The sequence below is a fragment of the Macrobrachium nipponense genome, chromosome 25 (genome assembly GCF_015104395.2).
Source record: "Macrobrachium nipponense isolate FS-2020 chromosome 25, ASM1510439v2, whole genome shotgun sequence".
In the NCBI taxonomy this organism is placed as follows: domain Eukaryota; kingdom Metazoa; phylum Arthropoda; class Malacostraca; order Decapoda; family Palaemonidae; genus Macrobrachium; species Macrobrachium nipponense.
The window spans coordinates 73,415,767-73,428,204 of NC_087214.1; the positions used below are offsets into that span (position 1 = coordinate 73,415,767).

At 36.6% G+C, this 12,438-nt stretch overlaps 1 long non-coding RNA gene across 1 annotated transcript in view; it reads right to left on the bottom strand.

Moving 5' to 3' along the window:
* LOC135199531 (uncharacterized) overlaps positions 1-12,438 on the bottom strand; it is a 103,791-nt gene that overhangs the window by 80,928 nt on the left and 10,425 nt on the right. The gene's annotated exons all lie outside the window — the stretch shown is intronic.

The window sequence follows — 12,438 nt, forward strand, 5'->3', positions numbered from 1 at the left end:
ATAGTATAAATGAAAGGAAATAAATGGTTGGCATATTCATTTTAAAAGGTCATGTATATAGGCCTGGTTTTTTGTTTGTTTGTATGGTGTTTTTACGTTGCATGGAACCAGTGGTTATTCAGCAACGGGACCAACGGCTTGACGTGACTTCCGAACCACGTAGAGAGTGAATTTCTATCACCAGAAATAAACATCTCTGACCCCTCAATGGAATGCCTGAGAATCGAACTCGCGGCCACCGAGGTGGCACTCAAAGACCATACCAACCACGCCACTGAGGCGCTGGTTCGTTGTACATATATAGTTTGTTGATATTTTGGTATTGGCCCAGGGTATGGCGTATATAATAATAATAATAATAATAATAATAATAATAATAATAATAATAATAATAATAATAATTCAAAGAAAACTCATAATCACATGAGTCAATAAAATAAAATGGAAAAGTAAATCCACAATAATATGTCTGTTTGATCTTGTTATTTAAAATACAAAGCAGAAATCTTTCGATGACCTGCACGGTCAACAAGATCAAACAGACATATTATTGTGGATTTACGCTTCCAATAATAGTAATATTGTTATTATTATTATTGTTAAGAAATTCACAGTTTCGTGAAAAAAAAATGTTAAAAAATATCCAGAATTATATATTATTTCTATGTAAAGAAAAATATATTTTTTTAATATATAATTGTGGATTTTTTTAATATTATTGTTATTATTATTATTATTATTATTTATTATTTTTTTTGCTCTATCACAGTCCTCCAATTCGACTGGGTGGTATTTATAGTGTGGGGTTCCGGGTTGCATCCTGCCTCCTTAGGAGTCCATCATCTTCTTACTATGTGTGCCGTATCTAGGATCACACTCTTCTGCATGAGTCCTGGAGCTACTTCAGCCTCTAGTTTTTCTAGGTTCCTTTTCAGGGATCTTAGGATCGTGCCTAGTGCTCCTATGATTATGGGTACGATTTCCACTGGCATATCCCATATCCTTCTTATTTCTATTTTCAGATCTTGATACTTATCCAATTTTTCCCTCTCTTTCTCTTCAACTCTGGTGTCCCATGGTATTGCGACATCAATGAGTGATACTTTCTTCTTGACTTTGTCAATCAACGTCACGTCTGGTCTGTTTGCACGTATCACCCTATCCGTTCTGATACCATAGTCCAGAGGATCTTTGCCTGATCGTTTTCTATCACTCCTTCAGGTTGGTGCTCGTACCACTTATTACTGCAAGGTAGCTGATGTTTCTTGCACAGGCTCAGTGGAGGGCTTTTGCCAACTGAATCATGCCTCGTTTTTGTACTGGTTCTGTGCAAGTGCCGGGCATTTGCTTGCTATGTGGTTTATGGTTTCACTTTTCGTATTGCACTTCCTACATATGGGAGAGATGTTATTTCCGTCTATCGTACTTTGAACATATCTGGTTCTTAGGGCCTGAGCTTGTGCCGCTGTTATCATTCCTTCAGTTTCCTTCTTTAGCTCTCCCCTCTGTAGCCATTGCCAATTGTCATCGCTGCTAGTTCTTTAGTCTGTCTCATGTATTGTCCGTGCATTGGTTTGTTGTGCCAGTCCTCTGTTTCTTTCGTCTTTCTCCTGCTCTGTATATTTCTGGGTCTTCGTCTGCTTTTATTAGTCACTTCTTCCCATGCCAACTCTTTAGACCACTCGTCTTCACTGGTTTTCATATATTGCCCCAGTGCTCTGTTTTCGATGTTGACGCAGTCTTCTATACTTAGTAGTCCTCTCCCTCCTTCCTTTCGTGTTATGTATAGTCTGTCCGTATTTGCTCTTGGGTGTAGTGCTTTGTGTATTGTCATATGTTTCCTGGTTTTCTGATCTATGCTGCGGAGTTCCTGCCTTCGTCCAGTCCACTATTCCTGCGCTGTATCTGATTACTGGCACTGCCCATGTGTTTATGGCTTTTATCATATTTCCGGCGTTGAGTTTTGACTTGAGTATCGCCTTGAGTCTCTGCATATATTCTTTCCGGATCGTGTCCTTCATCTCTTGGTGTTTTATATCTCCTCCTTCCATTATTCCCAGGTATTTGTATCCTGTCTCATCTATGTGTTTGATGTTGCTCCCATCTGGTAGCTTTATCCCTTCAGTTCTCGTTACTTTGCCTTTTTTGTATGTTGACTAAGGCGCCATTTTTGCTATTCCAAACTCCATCCTTGATGTCCCAGATACAATCCTTACAGTCTGGATTAGGGTATCTATTTCCTTGATGCTCTTACCATATAGCTTGATGTCGTCCATGCACATCAGATGGTTGATTATGTTGCCTCTTTTCTTGAGTTGGTACCCGGCATCCATATTCTGTAGTACGTTTTGTCATGGGAATCATGGCTACTACGAAGAGTAGTGGGGACAGTGAGTTCGCACCCTGGAAGACCCTCTCCGATGATATTGATTATTATTATTTTTTTTTTAATTATTTTATTATTATTATTATTATTATTATTATTATTATCATAAATAAACAAATGAAAAGCTAGAAAAGATCGATAAGAGGAAGAAATACTGATTGATTTTTATATAATAATTAATAATAATAATAATAATAATAATAATAATAATAATAATAATAATAATAAATGCTCCAAAATTCATTAAGATAAAGAACTGCTAAACAATAATAATAATAATAATAATAATAATAATAATAATAATAAGATCAATAAATGCTCCAAATTCATTAAGATAAAGAACTGCTCAATAATAATAATAATAATAATAATAATAATAATAATAATAATAATAATAATAATGATCAATAAATGCTCCAAAATTCATTAAGATAAAGAACTGCTCAATAATAATAATAATAATAATAATAATAATAATAATAATAATAATAATAATAATACATCACCACCCAAGGCACGGCGTACCGCAAGGGTGCCATCTGGGACCCAGCCTAATTTCCAAGAGAATAACGCCACTTAAACAGTGGAGCCTCTTAAGGTCAAAGAAAGCCTGGGTCATTCGTCAAAGAGGAGGAACCCAACGTCATTCACAGGAACCATCTCAATTAGGGTCAACGCGGCGACGGCACAGAAAAAAATGCGATGAATAAATGAACAAACGGATAAAAAGAACCAAAATGGAAATTAGCATTCATTATACAAATTGCGGTCATGGAGATTGGGTTGTTAGCTGTAACAGAAGGTCGGTTCTGTTCTCTTGACTAAAGCAGTCAGCTGTTATGAGCTGACGAATCTCTCTCTCTCTCTCTCTCTCTCTCTCTCTCTCTCTCTCTCAAGAAGTAAGCAAATATGCCTTACTTTGTCTACAACAGATAATGAGTTACAAACCATCATTAAATTTAATCAACTCTTAATTTTCTCATCTCTCTCTCTCTCAAGACATAAACAAAGATGTTTTATTTTGTCCATTATACTCAATTAGTTTTACACTATGACTAACTATCACTCTGCACTAGATATGCTCTCTCTCTCTCTCTCTCTCTCTCTCTCTCTCTCTCTCTCTCTCTCTCTCCTGCTTTTTTAGACTAATACGCCTTCTCACTACGCTGAAAGACTTGTTTCGAACCTACCGCCAGTTCGAAAGTCATACATAAATGTGTGTGTATATATATATATGATATATATATATATATATATATATATATATATATATATATATATATATATTAGCAATATATAACACAAACACGCACCACAAAAACAAAACAGAAACGCAATACGTTCAAACCAAACGTTTGGAACGCAATCCGTTTTCTATTTTTTTTTTTTCTAAACGTTTATTGACACTGCCCATCCAGACCACCCAAAGTGATCCAGTGGTTACTTTCCTCTCGAGAGACTCCTGTATTTACTCTTACGTTACTCTTTCCTCTTAGAAGACTTATATATTTGTCAGGAGATTTCGCCTCAAGTGATACAGAGAGATGAGATGAAATCAAAATATTGCCTCTCGAAAATATTTCCGCTTACTCGGGAAGTAAGCCTACAAACTGCTTTGTTGCTGTTGTTTTTCTTCTTCTTGGGGGGGGGGGGGGGTTAGGAAAGATCTATAAAGGTCCTAAAAGGGTCTGAAAAAAAGGATATAGGAATTTGAGGATGGGATGTTTATGGTTTGTTCATTAGAATGAAAATGTAAACAAAATAAATAACGTGAATAATTATTTCTAATAAAACGTAGCGTATTCATTTTAATTTTCGTCGGTGAAACAACGCGCTAATTGGCCGTCGATTTTGGCCCGCGCACCGAGTAAGCTGGAGGTCGAATCACGCCTTATCATTTATCTCTATGCTGTGATGACTATTGGACAATATCTCTCTTAAGTAAGATGGAGATTAATACCCCTTTTTTATCTTATAGTAACTGTTATTTTGGGATGAAGTTGCTAGCCTTACACCCCTTAGCCCAAGGATTTACAAAGGGTTTATCTGCAGATGTCAGGGATTTTTCGGTCACCTTTCCAGCTACTGACCAGACCCAACATTATATAACTTATACATTAACTATTATTATTATTATTATTATTATTATTATTATTATTATTATTATTACAGAATTGCTTGGTTACCTGTCGGCCGGCTACTGACCAGACCCAGCATTACGGATTTTATACATCAAGTATTATTACTATTATAATAATTATCATTGTTTTTTTGGTAACCTGTCCAGCTACTCACCAAAACCAATATTAAATAACTTAGACATTAATTATTAGTAATTATTACAGAATCTCTTGGTTACCTGTCCAACTACTGACCAGACCCAATATTGTAAACTTTTATAGATCTTCATTATTATTATCATTATGTATATATAATATATATATATATATATATATATATATATATATATATATATAATATAGTATATATTATATAGTATATATTATATATATATAATGCATGCCCTCATATATAAATAGAGCAACCGCTTGGTCTGGTCAATACTTGGAAGGGTTACCTAATGAAAACTCGTCATATATAATACATAAAATTATCTATTCTATGGCGGCGATAGAACCAGGGCTATTCTCTATTGAACCCGACTATTCTACAAAGATGGAGAAATAGTTAACTATCTATTAGTAAAAGAAAATATATAGTTAAAATAAAATGAAAAAAAAATGCGAAATAGTTAACTATCTCTCAATAAAGTTAAAAAAATAGCTCAAACAAACTAATCAGAACATTTAACTAAACAATATCGCTTAATAATAATTATAAATAAACATATTCTCAAATATTTGCTTATTCACTCAAATAACAGTACATAAAAAATATATAATCAAATAAAAATATTTGAAAAAAATACTAAGTCGACTCATAACAATTCGCTACTTAGAAAAAAAATCTAAAGATACAAAAAAAAGCAATTAACAATTGTCTATATTATTCCCCGAATCCTTAAAAAAAAACACACACACACACACACACAACTGGTAACTAGGTTTCTGGACGGACAGAGAGAGAGAGAGAGAGAGAGAGAGAGAGAGAGAGAGAGAGAGAGAGAGAGAGAGAGTCCTACATCGATCACCCTAATAAATAAAAGGGATCCTTAAGACATAAATTAAAAGGGCTTCCCATACCCCCCTTGGGAGATCCTTCGACTGGAATAGGACTCTGGAATAAAGACTCTTTCGAAAGAGACCTCCTGGAATAGGATTCCTGCCTGATCTTATCATAGGACTTAATTGAGGTCCTAAAAGAACTTTTTTTATGCGCTTTTTTCATCATTCTTTTAGCAGGAGGCCTTTGGGAGTGGAAATAATTGAATACAGTATTGTTTAGTTTCAAAATACAGCATGGCAGGCAGTTTAGTTTCAAAATATAACAGTCTACTTGTAGTCTGAACTACATTACAGATTCAGTCTGGAATACAGCACTTTACAAAATAAAACCCTGTAATACAATATACTGTAGTTTTAACTGAACTACAATACATTGTCCTCAGTGCAATATAGTGCATACAGAATCACAGAACTGCGCTGTTGTATTCAAAACTACGGTAGTTGAATTCAAGACTACAGTAGTTGTATCAAAAACTACAGAAGATATATTCAAAACTATAATACTTTAATTCAAAACTACAAGAGATTTATTAAAAACTCCAGTTGTTGTATCCAAAACTACAGTAGATGCACTCCAAACTACAGTAGATATATTCAAAACTACAGTAGTTGTGTTGAAAACTAGCCTACAGTGCAACGTTTTAGCCTGGACAAATTACATAACAGTTTCAGTATGTAAATAAAACAGCCTGTAACCTAATCCAAAGTACGGCACAGTTTCAAACTCAAAATAAAAATTTAAATAACTTTTACTTTATTCTCCTTGCGTTATTTGATTATGTTCTTTAGAATTGCTTATTAATAATAGCTGCTGTATATTACACACACACACACACACACACACACAAACATAGACATATATATATATATATATATATATATATATATATATATATATATATATATATATATATATATATATGCATGTATATATATATATATATATATATATATATATATATATATATATATATATATATATATATATATATTATATATATATATATATATGTGTGTGTGGAGAGAGAGAGAGAGAGAGAGAGAGAGAGAGAGAGAGAGAGAGAGAGAGAGTAGGCTCTAAACCCAAGCGAAGTGAAAGAAACGCCTCTTGAAGCAAGACATTTTAAAACTAACTTGGAAACACAGAAGGATGAAGAGACTCAAGGAGCTTCTAGATAAAAACAAGCACGTACGTCAACCTATCCTTAAAACACGGAGGAAATTGGAAATGTTCGGGAAACACGGAGAAAAGTAGCGAATTTCAGTAAACAGAGAAATAAACCATCGACTGCCACATTCCAAAAGTGAGTGACTTGTTGCCTATCCAAACTAACTTGACTCTGATGTTGGCAACCTTCCTCACACAGTTCTCTATGACAATGGCTAACACGATCTACACCCCACCAATCGGATTGAATTCTCGAAGACGGGGAATGAAGTATAATGAAAAGAGCATGAAAATGAAAACGTACCGGATAAATGTAGGGGAAGATGAGACGACGCAAGAAAGATAAAGCAAATAAAAATTTTAAATAAAATACAAAGAGGGAATCATAAAAATACGATACAAAGAAGAAATAATAAAAAGAAGGGGGGATTAAAAAAAGTGATAAAAACATAATTAGGAAAAAGTGACTAAAAATAGTATCAATCAGATACATTGAGATGAATGAATAGACGCAGATTATAGAGAGGAAGGGAAGGATTAGAGAAACGGGGGGGAAGGTTAAGGAGACAATAATAAAAGCAGGAAACACCAGAGGGCGAAGAAACGTCGGGGAAGAGATAATAATAAATACTGAAATGGAAGAAGCTCAAACACAAAACAAACTGTAAATAGATAAAAGGTAGGAAATTGAAAGTCATAATTAATTGTAATTAACAAAATGAGTCTTCGAAGAGAGAGAGAGAGTAACTGACAAAACCTAGTGACAGAAAATATACGAAAAAGAGAGAGAGAGAGAGAGAGAGAGAATAACTGATAAAACCCAGCGACAGAAAATATAGGAAAAGGTTACAAAGACAGAGAGAGAGAGAGAGAGAGAGAGAGAGAGAGAGAGCGAGAGGAGAGAGAGAGAGAAATAAATAACTGATAAAACCCAGCGACAGAAAATATAGAAAAGGTTTTACAGAGAGAGAGAGAGAGAGAGGGAGAGAGAGTAGAGAGAATGAGAGAGGGAAAAGGAAAGAGAAGAGAGAGAGAGAGAGAGAGAGATAATAACTGATATAAAAACCCAGCGACAGAAAAATATAGGAAAAGGTTACAGATGAGATGAGAGAGTAGAGAGAGAGAGAGAGAGAGAGAGAAACTCCATCCATACACAAACCGAACGTGTCTTTTCTTTTTTTTATTTCTTTTTTAAATCTTCCGCCAGACCGCTCCTGCGTGTTTGCCTAACCCCGCCCGCCTGTTTGTTCAGCGGGCATTGCACCGTAATGCGTGTTTGTGTTTGTTTTACCCGTCTGTTTGCAGCTGTAAAAGGGTTGCAGGATACAAATAATAAGATGGAGAAAGTGAACCGGGGAGAAAAACAACTACGGAGAAATGGGCTCAAAGAAACATCGTCCTATATCTTCTACTTGCGTGTTTGTGTGTTTGTTCAATTCCATACGACTGATTCCGCGTGTTAGGGCGGACAAACATGACATGTAGTTTCTAGGGGTCTGTTCGTGTGTTTGTTCAATTCCGTACGACGGTTTGCGCGAGTTTGGGCGGACAAACATGGCCCTCTATCTTCTACGGGCGTGTTTGTGCGCTCGTTCAATTCGCTACGACTGTTTCGTCTCCCTTAAAAAGCGAATTAAAAAAAAACAAAATTTCAACGTGCTACATCAGCGACGTGTTTGTTCCGTTCGCTACGACTGTTTGTGCCAACAAACACGGGCGTGTTTGTTCAATTCGCTACCATCCTCATTGCCTGTTTGTTTCGCCTCATTCAAAGGAAAATAATAAAAGAGAAATCATATGATAGTGAACTAAGCATAAACCCCTCCCAGCAGTGCCCACTTACCCATGCGATCCCACGCGCGTATAATTTGAAGCGAGCGCGCACGCACGCACGCGCCCTTGCAAGCTAACGGCCCTATTATGAGTAAGGAACGATACCTGGTGAGAATCTGGAATATTTAGCATGCAGGTGACAGCTAGAAGACTCTTCTATCGGATATCGTCGGGTGACAAGGGTAACTTGACACTTAAGGTCACCTGATGTAAGGGCGATAATGCAATGCAGGTGTCCCGTGTCATTTGAAGATTCTAGTAAAAATAGTTATTTTTTTAATTTACTTTTTTTCTTTTCAAACTTAAGCCGACCCGATGTAATTGCGATAATACAGGGGAATTGTTAAAATCTTTTTTATGATTTAATTAGAATTTTTGTATTTAATTTTGAATACTTTTACTTTATATCTAATATATACATACATACATACATATATATATATATATATATATATATATATATATATATATATATATATATATATATATATATATATATATATATATATATTAACACTTAAGGCAACCTGATATAAGAGCGATAATGCAATGCAGGTGTCAAAATCACTTTGTGATTTAATTAAAAAAAAATATATATAATAATTTTCTATGATTGATTTTTTCCGATTTTTCACACATCAGGCAGCCTGACATAAGAATCATTATTTAATCTTTATTTTAATCCATATCAAAATTTCATTTTCACAATTTTTCACACCGAAAGCAACTTGATATACGTGCGATAATACAATGATCCTTTATTGAAAATATTTGTGAATCTTTATTTCAATTTTTCTTTACTTACTTTTATTCATTTAGTTTTGTCTATTTTTCTTTATAGAAAGTTCTCCCGTACAGCACCCAGACATAAGTTAGCTATTAGCATGCAGCCTGAGAAGAATAACTGTCAGCTTCAATTAGCCTACACGTGATGTTATTGAAAGATAAAACCCGGCTTGCTGTCTTTTCTTGATCTTCAAACCTTACTCAAATTCATTCCGGAGTTTTATCTTGATAAAATTAAAATAAGAGTAATTTCAGTCACTAAAGAATTGTTTATTTACATGAAAAAACTCAGCTCAGTTTTAATGCAGACTCTCTCTCTCTCTCTCTCTCTTTCCATCAAAACCTGAGCATAGTCTTACGTCAGCCTTCATGCTAAAATCAGCAACACACACACATATACACACACTCTCTCTTCATACCAAATAGTTCTGCTTTTTTCTCTCTCTCTCTCTCTCCATCAAAACCTTACGTCAGGTTTCATGCTAAAATTAGCAACACACGCACACACATGTACCCTCTCTCTCACTCTCTCTCTCTCTCTCTCAGCAAGAATCACATCATCATCATCATCATGCACATCTTCGACAGCCTGTACTGAGAACCGGTAATCCCCTGCCAATTATAGACAAGGGGTCACCTGATGTGAAAATGGCTAAAAACACGAAAAAAAATAATAGAAAAAAAAATAATCATTATGCCTGTACCACTTGCAGACGCTGTGATTACAGAGACATTATTGACAAACCCTCCAAATTACAGGTGTGTGCTAATGCCGTAATTGACAGGTGAATAGACTTATGGGGGGAGGGGGAGGGGGAGGGGGGAAGGGGTGCTTTGGTAATAATGTTATTGCCTTTCGATGGCTTCATAGCGACTCCTGTCAAGAGATGTGGAAGGGGTTTAATGAATATACATACGAATGTGTGTGTGTGTGAGAGAGAGAGAGAGAGAGAAAGCCCCACGGCCTTCATCCAATCGTTCACATCCACACTACCCTTGACTGACTGCCAGGTACGATATTCGTTGGCCAGGTCAAACAGAAGGCCCAAATCGGTCTGCCCGGAGCGGGAATCGAACCCAGGTCATCCAGTTGGCGAGGTTAGCGTTCTAATCCCTGGATAACGAGATACATATATATATATATATATATATAGTATATATATATATATATATATATATATATGTGTGTGTGTGTGTGTGTGTGTATCATATATAATATTTATATATATATATATATACAAACAAAGAGTTCAACTGACAGAAATTATTCTAAAATTATTATAAAAACAAACAATAAGAATAATTAGAAACATGTTCGTACCGACAGTCCAAGAGCCTGCCTGCTCTCTCTCTCTCTCTCTCTCTCTCTCTCTCTCTCTCTCTCTCTCTCTCTCCAACCAACATTCATTCCCGTGTGACATCGTCCGGAGGCTTGCTTGTGGATTCAGAGCGTCCAAACTTCTGACAGCGCCGAATTCTAAAAGCCTTCCCTTTCACCCAAAAGGTGCGCAAACCAGTCGCTCCCCTGGAATAACAATATCCAGTCGATCTTCTCCAGTCATTTGCATATTTCGTAATGCCGGGAAAGAACTGTACGGGCTCTGTTAGCCTGACTGGATGGCCCGTTAGCAGACGGCTAACTGGTGCGTCTTCTGTTCCCCGAAGGGAGGTTGGAATAACGAAAGGGGTAAAAATAAATAAAATTGATGTTAGTAAAAGGAAACTATTTGTGCCGGCTTTATATGTCCCTTTCGACTCACAGCTTAAGAACTACTGAGGCTAGAGGGCTGCAATTTGGCACGTTGGTCATCCACCTTCCAATCATCAAGCATACCAAATTGCAGCGCTCTGGCTTCAGTAGTTTTTATTTTATCTACAGTTAAATTTAGCCCTAATCGTACTTCTGGCAGCGCTGCAGGTAACCAACACCACAGGCCAACCACCGGACCGTGGCTGTATCATAAGGTGCGCTGACGGAAGGCGCTAACCCCCATAGAGGACCTTTCGATGGTTGAACAGCTCCATCGAGTATAACCGCTTTATGATGCGCGTACAACAATGCCAATTAGCCTAGCACACATCTCTTCGCCTATGCTAAGCTCTAACCTTTTCTCTCTCCTGGTACTACACTAATTTCAGAGTTTCAGGGAGGGAGGGGGGTAGGGGACTGTGACCAAACACTGGCAGGCTCAAACTGGCTCCAGGACCATACAAAACGCAGTGCGCGTCGGTCTGCGCCACTGAGAGGTCATTCTGGGGCTTTCTCTCGCTAGCTTGTGCGCTTGTATTAGTATTCTGTTGCATATTAATTGAAACGCACCTTTTGGGGGTCAGACAATTTTGGAAAAAGGAAAGGGAGGGTGGGTGGGGGTTTACATTCCGACATAGTATTAATCTAATCCAATATATACATTGTCACTTCTGCCTCCTATGGTACAAAACGCATTAAACATTAAAATATCTGTTCGAAAATGTCACACATACCATAAAATGTGCAGAAGGTCGCTTTGGCAACTGACATTTCCCAATAAATTATAGCTAATGTGCTACGTAGCTGTACGGAACAGCAACACACACTGAATATATAGATTTATCTTTTAATTAGAGAGAGAGAGAGAGAGAGAGAGAGAGAGAGAGAGAGAGAGAGAGAGAGCAATCTCCTTAACCAAATCTACCTGATTATTATTATTATATATTAATTTATTGCCGTTGTTCCATTAATTGCACGGAACAGCTACATGAATCTATTGTACTAAACATAGATATATCATCTACTTCCAGAGAGAGAGAGAGAGAGAGAGAGAGAGAGAGAGAGAGAGAGAGAGAGAGAGAGAGAGAGAGAGAGAGAGAGATCCACAGCAATCTTCTTAACCAGAAATGGCTGATCTTTCTTGCAATCCTGGGCAGGATGCTGCCGCTACCTGCATGTCATTTTCTAGCACCAGTTTTAATGCTATAAACTATAGCTGGTTCACTTAAGGTAGATTCTTGGATGAGCCCTATTCTCACGAGACGTTTGTTTAGCGGCCGCGGATTGGCTGGTACCGGAGGAAGGTAGCAGCTCCCAGCCAATCAGCGGC